This window comes from Lactuca sativa, chromosome 1, assembly GCF_002870075.4.
Source record: "Lactuca sativa cultivar Salinas chromosome 1, Lsat_Salinas_v11, whole genome shotgun sequence".
NCBI classification, from domain to species: Eukaryota; Viridiplantae; Streptophyta; class Magnoliopsida; order Asterales; family Asteraceae; genus Lactuca; species Lactuca sativa.
The window spans coordinates 175,845,182-175,854,987 of NC_056623.2; positions in this window are offsets into that span (position 1 = coordinate 175,845,182).

A 9,806-nucleotide genomic window follows, 5' to 3' on the forward strand; every position below is an offset into this window, starting at 1 on the left:
TCAATAATCATCTCCTTCAAGCTCCCAAATGAGATATGATCACTCACACATGAAGGCTAAGGTTTTCTGGACTTGGAGATGAATAAAGAGGCTGAGAGTGGGCTGTTATGTTCTTTATATAGGGCTCAACCCCGGGAATTAGGGTTTTCTCCACTCAGCGCCTACTCGCCGAGTCCTCCTTACCGACTCGCCGAGTCGACTACTTAACACGCGACCCAGTCGCGACTCTACTCGCCGAGTCCATCCCTGGACTCGCCGAGTCACTCTTTCACAACTTACTCTTTTAGCCCTTCAACTCTACTCTTGATGTTTCGGGATGTTACATGGAGGCTGGAAAACCTAGAATTTAGGATGTATAAATAGGGTGTAAAATCCCAAATTTAGGGTTTCCCAAACCCAGTCCAACTCGTCGAGTAGATCCCCTCCAACTCGTCGAGTTGGTCTTCCAAAAACACGCGTGACAACGTTTCTACTCGTCGAGTTCTAGCCCTTGAACTCGACGAGTTGCCTTCTTGTTTGGAGATTTTCCTTCCCCATTTGGTCTTCTGGTTTCCGGACGTTACACGTTGAGAGGATCCCGGGGATATAAAGAACGTAAAAAACAGAGCTCGTATGAATAAGTTATGAATTTTCAAAAATCGGGAAATTTGCATGCGCATAGTGCGTGACACGCATGGTGACGTGGCACCACAATAGAGAACCACGTGGCAATGTAGGGCGGCCGAACTCTTAGAGATACATGGAGATGTGGCAACATGAAAAGCTGGCACATGGCCCACGGAGGTTGCGATACACATCATTGTTCTAGAAGGATGATGTAGACGAAGGGGCGGACCACATGTGGCATGCGACCAAAGGAGCCACCAAGGCGCATAGACGAGGCGTACCTATGGTTGTGCATAGCACGCTTTTCAAAGTTGCTATAAATAGGCATCAATTTGTATACGTTCCTCATATCTCACCCCTACAACATTTCTCTCTCGAGTTCTTCTCTGCCTTAGGCTTATTCTCCCTTAGCTTTTGGTATTCCCTCAAAGCCCTGAGGTCCCTGAGTACTCGGAAAATAGTAGTTATCGAGTAGAAGCTCTGCCAACGCAATTTATAGACTTTTTTCAAGAAAATCTTTGTAAGTTAATATACACTCTATTTCATTAAGTGTAACTTATATTTGTATTCATAAGTCATTATTTTGAACATATAAATAAGATTTATCAGTAATTCCAAGTCATTATATCGATTGATCTACTTACTGGGATGATGTATAGGCTGCATTTAGTAAGGTGTTTAAAGTGAAATTTTGAAACAGTATAACCTGTATACCAAACAGACCCCACCTCCAATATGATCCTACTGTTGGATTAAGGTGTGTAAGTTCATAACTAAATTGGTATAAACTTTCAAATAGAAGCAAAATCTTTTTTAGGTTGCTCTCATAACTAGAACTTGATTATAATAACATTTATAAAGAGAATGATTTATTAGATTATTATATGATTAATAAAATAATTGGAAATAAATAGTTGGTTAGTTAATTTATTATATGGATCAATTGTTTAACAACTGATTTGTTAATTTATGTGATTAATAAATTAATGAGAAATCAATTAGAATTAATTAATCATTAATCAAAATTAATCTGAAATTAATTTGAGATTAATTGGAATTAATTAAAGGTACAAGGGGTGAATTGTAATTGTTCAATTGTTGAACAAAAGAGGCAATTCTATAATCATCATATGGATGATGGATTGGGGAGCCCTTCTAGGGTTTCAAGAAGCCTCCTGGATGTTGATAAGGAAAAGATTTGAATTTGAATTAAATCCATTATTTAATTATTCAAACCTTTCTTTGTCCCTAAGTTATCTAACTATAAATAGGACCCCTTGGGCATCAATTTTCGTGGATACTCTTTCTTAGAAGCTTATAAACAAAAATTCTACCTCTCATCCTCTCTCATTAAGTATCTTCTAGTTCTAGGGCTTGAGTGTGTGGCATTAGAGGCATCATCATTTTTGTCACACCCCAAAACCGGAACGGCGGAAACGTTCTGGGGTGGATGACGTCATGTCAAGTATCACAACACATGCATTATAGTAATCAAAGCACAACAAAACATTGCATTAATAGTAATAGTTTTACATGATTCACATTACATAGAACATCAAAGTAATACAAGTAATAGAATAAATACAGTTTGGTACTAAGCTATCTTCATCAACGGCTCCGAGGATGCACCTGTCTAATGCTAACCTGAGAATACAAGTTATTTGAAAAGCGAGTATCAACATTTTTACAAATGCTGGTGAGTTCATAAGCATTTAGTGACAATTTATACAAATAACTTTATATAAGTAGTAGTTTTCAAATGTACAATGAAATAGAGTCCTTTCCAGAAAATCCTATATTTTCTTTAATAAAAGCAGTCTTCTACCAAGACTGGGCGGTGTGATGTGGTAAAAAGTAGTTTTCCCTTAAACACTTTCATTTTCAAAATACAAGATTTGCTTTTTAAGAAAGTCGGAGAATATCAGAGAAAATAACATATGCCTCAGCAGTGAGGACTGCTGACTAAGGCAAAAGGAATCATAGACTCCAGGAGAGTATCGAGTAACGACACGCCTGGCTCAGTCTAACAGAAAGAGACACAGACCCCAGACGGTACCAAATGAAAGGTACAACTGGTAAGGTCTAAAACAGTGAACACAGACCCCAGATAGTATCAACTAAATGATACGTCTAGCAAGGTCTAAAACAGTGTGACTCCGAGAGTGGGTTCCAGCATACAGTGTAAATTGCTGGTGAAAAACCATTACCTTAAGGCCATGAATTATAAGGTAACCTGGGATACTCGTAACCATACTAACCGACACTAGAGTACCTGACGCCCTACAAGCGTCTAGAGAATATGACATTTTTCACCCCTTGGCTTGGTAGGCCGTGGACTGTAGCTAGCAGTCAGGGTGCGGGGGTGTCGATCCCGTATAGATCTATACACACAATGTCCGCTCTCCCTACAGGAGACTCTGGTTACCAACTAGATGACGGAGAAGGTCGTGTCCCGAAGATGCATCCCAAATAGTGGGTAGTGTGTTTCCAATACAGTTTTGAACTAGAGGTAGAGACTCATAACTGAACTGAATTGAGTAAACCTATATGTCTATGCTTGTGTACATAATATATAACTAATGAATCAAACGACCTTCGGATGGACATCCGATCCCACCAGACCACATCTCAATGAAGAAAAGGAAATAGGGCGGACAAGCCTTCCCAAGTCCTTCAATCATTATTTATATGCATCTATACAAGCACAGACATACATCTAACTACGCTTAAGTGTGTAACAAGTGGAATCATATCGTGAAGTATAACTGAATCGTGTGGAATAACCGAATCGTGAAGTATAAGCGTACAGTGTGGAATAACCGAATCGTGATGTATAAGCGTACAGTGTGGAATAACCGAATCGTGATGTATAAGCGTACAATGTGGAATAACCGAATCGTGATGTATAAACGTACATTGTGGAATAACGAAGTAAAAGTGACAACAAGTGAAGTAAGAGCATCTAACAGGCATAAGCGACTATAAGTATAAGCGAAATAGAGACGATAACAGGTATAAATGCATCACGAAGTGAAAGCGTTATCAAGTAGGAACTTTAACTAAGAATGAGTATCAAAACATGGAAGAAAACCTTTATTCATGAGAAAATCGCGATAGGTTATTCTTTTGTAAAATAAGTTGGAAAACCTTTAGAAATTCTTTGGGAACTTTTCATAAACCAGTTTAGAATGAACTTTGATAAAACAGTATAAGTAAGAGTTTTGAACAAGTGAAAAACCTTTTGGAAAACCATTTATAGTATCCTACTTGGTAAAACAGTTTACAGTGTGGTAAATCCTTGTGCATGCGGGTTATCAATGACATGTAATTGATATGATAACTGGCATGTTTAACTTGTATTCCCCCATATAAAACATGTAAAAACATTTAAAAGGTTCATTCAGGGGTATGAACTCACCTGGTGTAAGTGGATCCGACAAAGGCGCCGGTTGAGTGCTCGGTGTCAAGTAAGGACTTGGAAACACTTAGAGACCTATTTAACATATGATAACATATGTTCACATACAATTAGTATATTTAATACTAATTAAACAAGTATACACACTCTAAGGAGCGGAAAACACTTTGGTTAAGTGTTTGGGGTGTCCCGGGTAACACTTAAGGGCTAGAATGGCTTAGGAATGGAGTTTACTCTCCAAGAGTAAACTCTATACTTAGTGTTTACGGCCCTGGGACAACTCCCATGAGTTTACGGCCGTAAACTCATGGTGAGGGTGTTCTAGGATGCTAAAATGTCTCATATCAATTGTGGGATTTTCCTAGGTCCAAATATAAAAGGTGTGAATGGATTTATGGCATCATTTGGACCATTTGAGGAGTTTACGGCCCTAAGAAAGGGAGCTTATGACCGTAAGCTCCTATACACTCTTTCTTTTGGTGTTTTAAGGGCTCAAGTGGTAGAGGGTAAATTCCTAAGCATTTTTCCAAGTCAAATGGGGAGTTTAGGGCTCCGATTAACCCCTTTGTAGGAGTTTACGGCCCATGTACCCTTCCATGAGGGGTTTACGGCCGTGAACTCCTTATGGAGTTGTTTTAATTGTGTTCAAGGTCCCTAGCTTGTTGGTGGTTGATTCTAGAATTTGATCCAAGGCCATTGGTGTGTTTAAGGGCGTTTTTAACACACAAAAATGAGTTTACTCCCCATGAAGAGGAGTTTACGGCCCAAGCATGTTCTTGGGCAGTAAACTCATGTTTACTCCCCAAAATGCTAGTTCAAGGTGTTCTAAGTCCGATTCCATAAGCCTACAAGTCATATCTAAGCCTTAGGGACAATTTAGAGGGGGTTTGGGGCTTAAAAACCCCATTAAATGGTGTTCACGGCCCAAGAGTGTTATTGGGCCGTAAACTCATGATTTTGTCCCTATTTTATGTTTTAAACTCGAATTTGTACGCTAGATAAGTTATACAATGAGTTAGGATAGTTTACCTACTCGTTTGGGGCTCGAAACGGACGATTTTTGGCTCGGGAAAAAGTTGTAGAGAGAGAGAGAGAGTTTAGGGAGTGTAAAAAGTCTCCAGTGGACTCCACTCACTCTTATATAGGGGTTGGAGTTGGGGCTCAGTGGGATTCTACCCGATACTGCCGTTAAACGGGGCTTTTGGTCGCACCCGATTTAGTAGTCGTAATAATAAAAACTAACTTTTTTCCAATTAAATGGAAATGCAACTTAAGTGTTTTTATTTACTTTATTACGACTATAACGACACAAAAAATATAAATAAATAAAACGTTTATTTATTTTGCAACCTCTAATTAACGGAACTTTTATAAAATGAAATATTCTGTTAATGGTAACGGGGTAATGTAACGGAATAACTTTGGGTTGTCACATCATCCCCCCGTTAGAGGGAATTTCGTCCCGAAATTCAGGTCTAGGCAAGGAAGTAGGTATGAATGATAGAGGCAAGAGGGTACTTCCTATTCGGTTTGTTCTCGCACTCCCAAGTGAACTCTGGCCTGTGTTTGTCGTTCAAACAAACCTTCACCTATGGGATGTGGATTTCCGTCTCGTGTAGTTAGTGGGTTCCGACTGGTGTATCTACTAGGTTAGGGTTCTCAATGGTTTCTATCAAGATGTGTGGGATACGAAGAGTGACGTCGGGCAACATTGATCAAGTCTAAGAAGTGGATCGATCGGGGGTGAAACTTGTGGAATATCCGGAAGTAGTAGTGGTCTGACGAGGGTTGGACCAAATCTCTACGAGGATTCTCAGATGGTCCTAAGCTCTCGGAAGGGTAGAGCTTTTCAGTACTTAGAACATAGTGTACTTCTATAGCAAGATCATCACTAGCGTGATCGCCATTCCGAAGTTCCTGACGTTCTCTCCCGTACTGGTAGTGTAGTTCTTCAGGTTGGTTCTTAGGAAGCTCGGGTTGTCTTTGGTTTTGCGTTTCCTGTCAATTGGCTTTTAGAGGCTTTCTAGGTAATCGGATGGGTTGCGTGCCTACGGTTATCTGTCTGCTGTAGAGTGTCTATCTCAAGCTCGTGCAAAATGAACCTGCACTGATGATTCTTAAGATACGGAAACCCTCAGGGTCAGGGAGATATGGTTTCACTAGACGAGTGTTGGACTATATTGGGAGGTGGTTCTACTATTTCTGTGTGAGATAGTATTCGTGGAACACCTGATAGTCCAATAAATCTCCAAGACCTTGGTTTATTCTAGTGCGGAAAGCGCATGCTCCTGCATAACCCCTCGACTAACACCAAGGCTGGTGTCAAGTCTATAATCTCTTTGGGATCTGGGTCATGAGGCTTAACGCAACTACTTTCGCACTTTGATCAAGTATTCTTAGCTGCGGAGGTTATCCTGTGGTTCTCGGTATTCTAGTGTTCACTTCTGAGAATGAAGTCTATCGTCTACAGGGCGACGACGATTTCCTCCATGCGAGAGGGTGGAGGATCCTAGGCACTACTTGTCTGTAACGGGGTGGACGAAGTGCCTGAGTAGTGCGAGCATCTATTGCAACTACTCCTCCGAAGGTTCTGAGTTTTTCTTGGTCTAGGTCGAGTCTAGTGAGTATAGGATTTCATTACTCGGAACTTTAATCTCCTCATCCATTCTTCTCAGAGTTTAACTCATCGCAACTTTTAGATTTCTAGGACATCCGCTGCGATGCTCAAATCGGGGATTTGAGCGTGAATGGATGGTCGCAGTCAATGGTCTTGACTCTAGCTCTCGTTCTATGGGATAGGATGAAGGGTCTTTCTGGGGAATTTATGGAGTATGCTTCGGATAGTTATTGTCCTCCGGGGTTCCTGTAGTGTCTTTCGCTTCGGTTTCCATCTAACTAAGAGGGGTCGGTCAACAGCGTGCGGTACCCTTCTCCGGGTACTTCAAAAAGTTTGAAATAAAAGTGACGACTGACGGATCGCATTAGGTTTGGTTATTTGCATTATGTTTAGGTTCGGAAGAACCTTTATTTGCCGACATGGCTACGGAGAAAGTTCTTTTTACATAGCACTAGGGATGAACACATGGTTGAACGAAGTCAAACCATGATCGATAGAGTCGTCGAAGTTGGCACACTTCGACATGATATAAAATGAGGGTCAATAGAGTCATGCGCCAAACAGGCACACAAGTTCTTGGCGTCTCGGGTTTCGTCCTGTGTATCACTGCTGCGGATACTTGGACCGATAGAGTAGACGCGGAACTATAAAGAGTCCTAAGTGTTCTGAATAGAGTACCTTTTTCATGAATGGATTCTCACGAGGCATTTCTATAATCGCCTAACATATACTAGTCATGTATAATTAAGGTGGGGAGGACTGCTGACTGAGCGACTCCACCCTAAATCCACAACCAAACGAGGAACAGGAAATGAGGCGGCATTCACTCACTCTAGGTCTATCCATCTTAACTATACATGGCCGTAACGTATATGTTTAGCCATTATAGTTTTACCTGATGATTTTTTTTTTAAATTTTATAACAATGCTACGACTTTCGCCTTAATGAGGAAGTATTTACATTTAGAATTAGCCTTTTTATGTTCTCGGTTAGTTATCTGAGATCGAGAGACGTACCAAAATCTACCAGGTTCCTTGATGCTTCTCCCTAAGCATTAGAGTTAGACTCCTCTTGTGTCTTTGTCTTTCCCTTCGGTTGGGCAGTCCTTCTTGAAGTGTCCCACTTCACCACATAGGTGGCAAACTGTACGGGTCGCCACATTGGTGGTTGATGTAATGAACTCAACCGGGGTTCTGCAGACGCGAGCAGTATGCCCCAACATGTGGCACCTAGCGCAATAGAGCTCCCGGCAAACACCATGATGATGGTAGCTGCACTTGCTGCAATGGGGAAGGTTTCCTAAGTATGGTCTCCTAGGTGTAGGGATGGAAGGGTTGGTAGGGAATTTGACCATCTCAGCTCGTTGCCCTTCGGAAGGTCCTTGAGCCGAGGTACTTCCCTCCTCGATCTTGATCTTTCTCTTCAGTGGTTTTGAGTGAGGTTCTAGGGCGGCGGGGTATGCAGAGGTTGATTGCTACTGTCCACTACTAGGATCGGAATTCTCGATAGGGCCCTTGCTAACATTGGCATTGTTAGCATTCAGGTGAGCCATGACAGCTGCTATGGCTGCCGAGACTGCAGCTTGGAACGTAGCTTCGTCGAATAAGAGAGTAGGTTTCTTGCTTGCGGACTGGTTGCGCTTCTTCGGTGGCATGGTTTTTGCTACAAGGAAAGGAATACAAGATGATGAGAGACGATGGCTAGCCCTGGACATATCTATCCTGACTGTATTAGGCATAAACTTTCCCATGCCTCGGATGTTGGTTGTCTGAGTGTCGACCTACATCCCTATGATGTAGTCCTGGTGTACAAGGTAGGAGTGTGAGTATCGGAAAAGGCCATAAGATGCGAGTCGTTCCTACTAAGTTACCTTTATACTGGGAAAGGTTTCACTCTCTGGCCTGGAGAGATTTGAGAACAGTTCGGAACTAACCTCGCGGAAAGAGAGGCTCATGAAGGCTTATGGCTAAATACTCTCAATAGAGGTGTGGGGATCCGCTCTAATCGTGTAACTGGCAACGGGAAACGACGATTTACCTAACATATAGCGTGAGTAGTGTAACCACTAACTCACTAAATTTGTATTCTTTTAAGGGTGTATTAGCGTGACGAACACGAGGAAAAGACACTTATCGGGTTCCATGTACTGGCTCCCTCTGTCTACCTCGTAGCTTTGACTGAAATCGGCGGTGGTTTCCTTCGGGTAGTTACCTAGGGTTCTTCTCTTGTGAAGACATATTGAATATCTACTCCGCCTCACTTCCGAATCTGACTCCGGGTGTCATCACTTCATGACGGATGGCTGGAATCTCGGAAGCTTAGGCGAATCTCTCACCACTGTCACTAAAAGATATAGGCACTTGGTGATTTCAATAGTCCAGACCCGATTCATTTATTTCCGAACTGGAAATCTTCTCAATGGGCCTCTTCTAGGTCTGCATCAACTCTTTTGTCACGCATTGAAGTGGGTAGGGTTGTCTACAGGGTTCGTGCGAGAATGGAAATGTCTAAAGAATCCTAAGAGATTATTAACATTTTACTGGATGATCCATATCGAGTCCTTCTACGATTACACAAGGTATACAAATCATATATAGCTTAGATCCGATAGGCCTTCGAATATGTGATACTACTCTAGAACCACATCCCAACGAGGAAAAGGAAATAGGGCGAAACCACACATTCTTAGCCTATGGGATCCTTATTATATATAACCTTGGAAGTATACTCTCTGTAATTGTAGGTATATCAATAAGGATCTTTTTAGTTCTTCACACAAGGTTGGTTATGGATCCAAAAATACCCCTATGGTATTTTAATTTCTTGTTTGTTTTCTTATCTTCTGAATATGATTCCGGGATTAGTGTGAGTCTTTTAGTATTCCAAAATACTCCTATAGTATTTTAACTTTATGTTTGGCTCTAGCATTCCTAGTTGGTAAGTTTCAGACCTGTTGCAACACCACTATCACTCCCAAGCACACGTTCATCGCATCTCGAATAAATGTAGTTGATCAGGTTACATTTATTCCAGTTTACGATTACATAACTGCCCAGGTTTGACGGTAATGCTCAACATCTGAAGACTTTTATTATTTTTCTTCTTGTGATACTTTTGTTCAAGTGTTTAGATTCTGGATGTTCTTATACTTTGGTAAAATATGG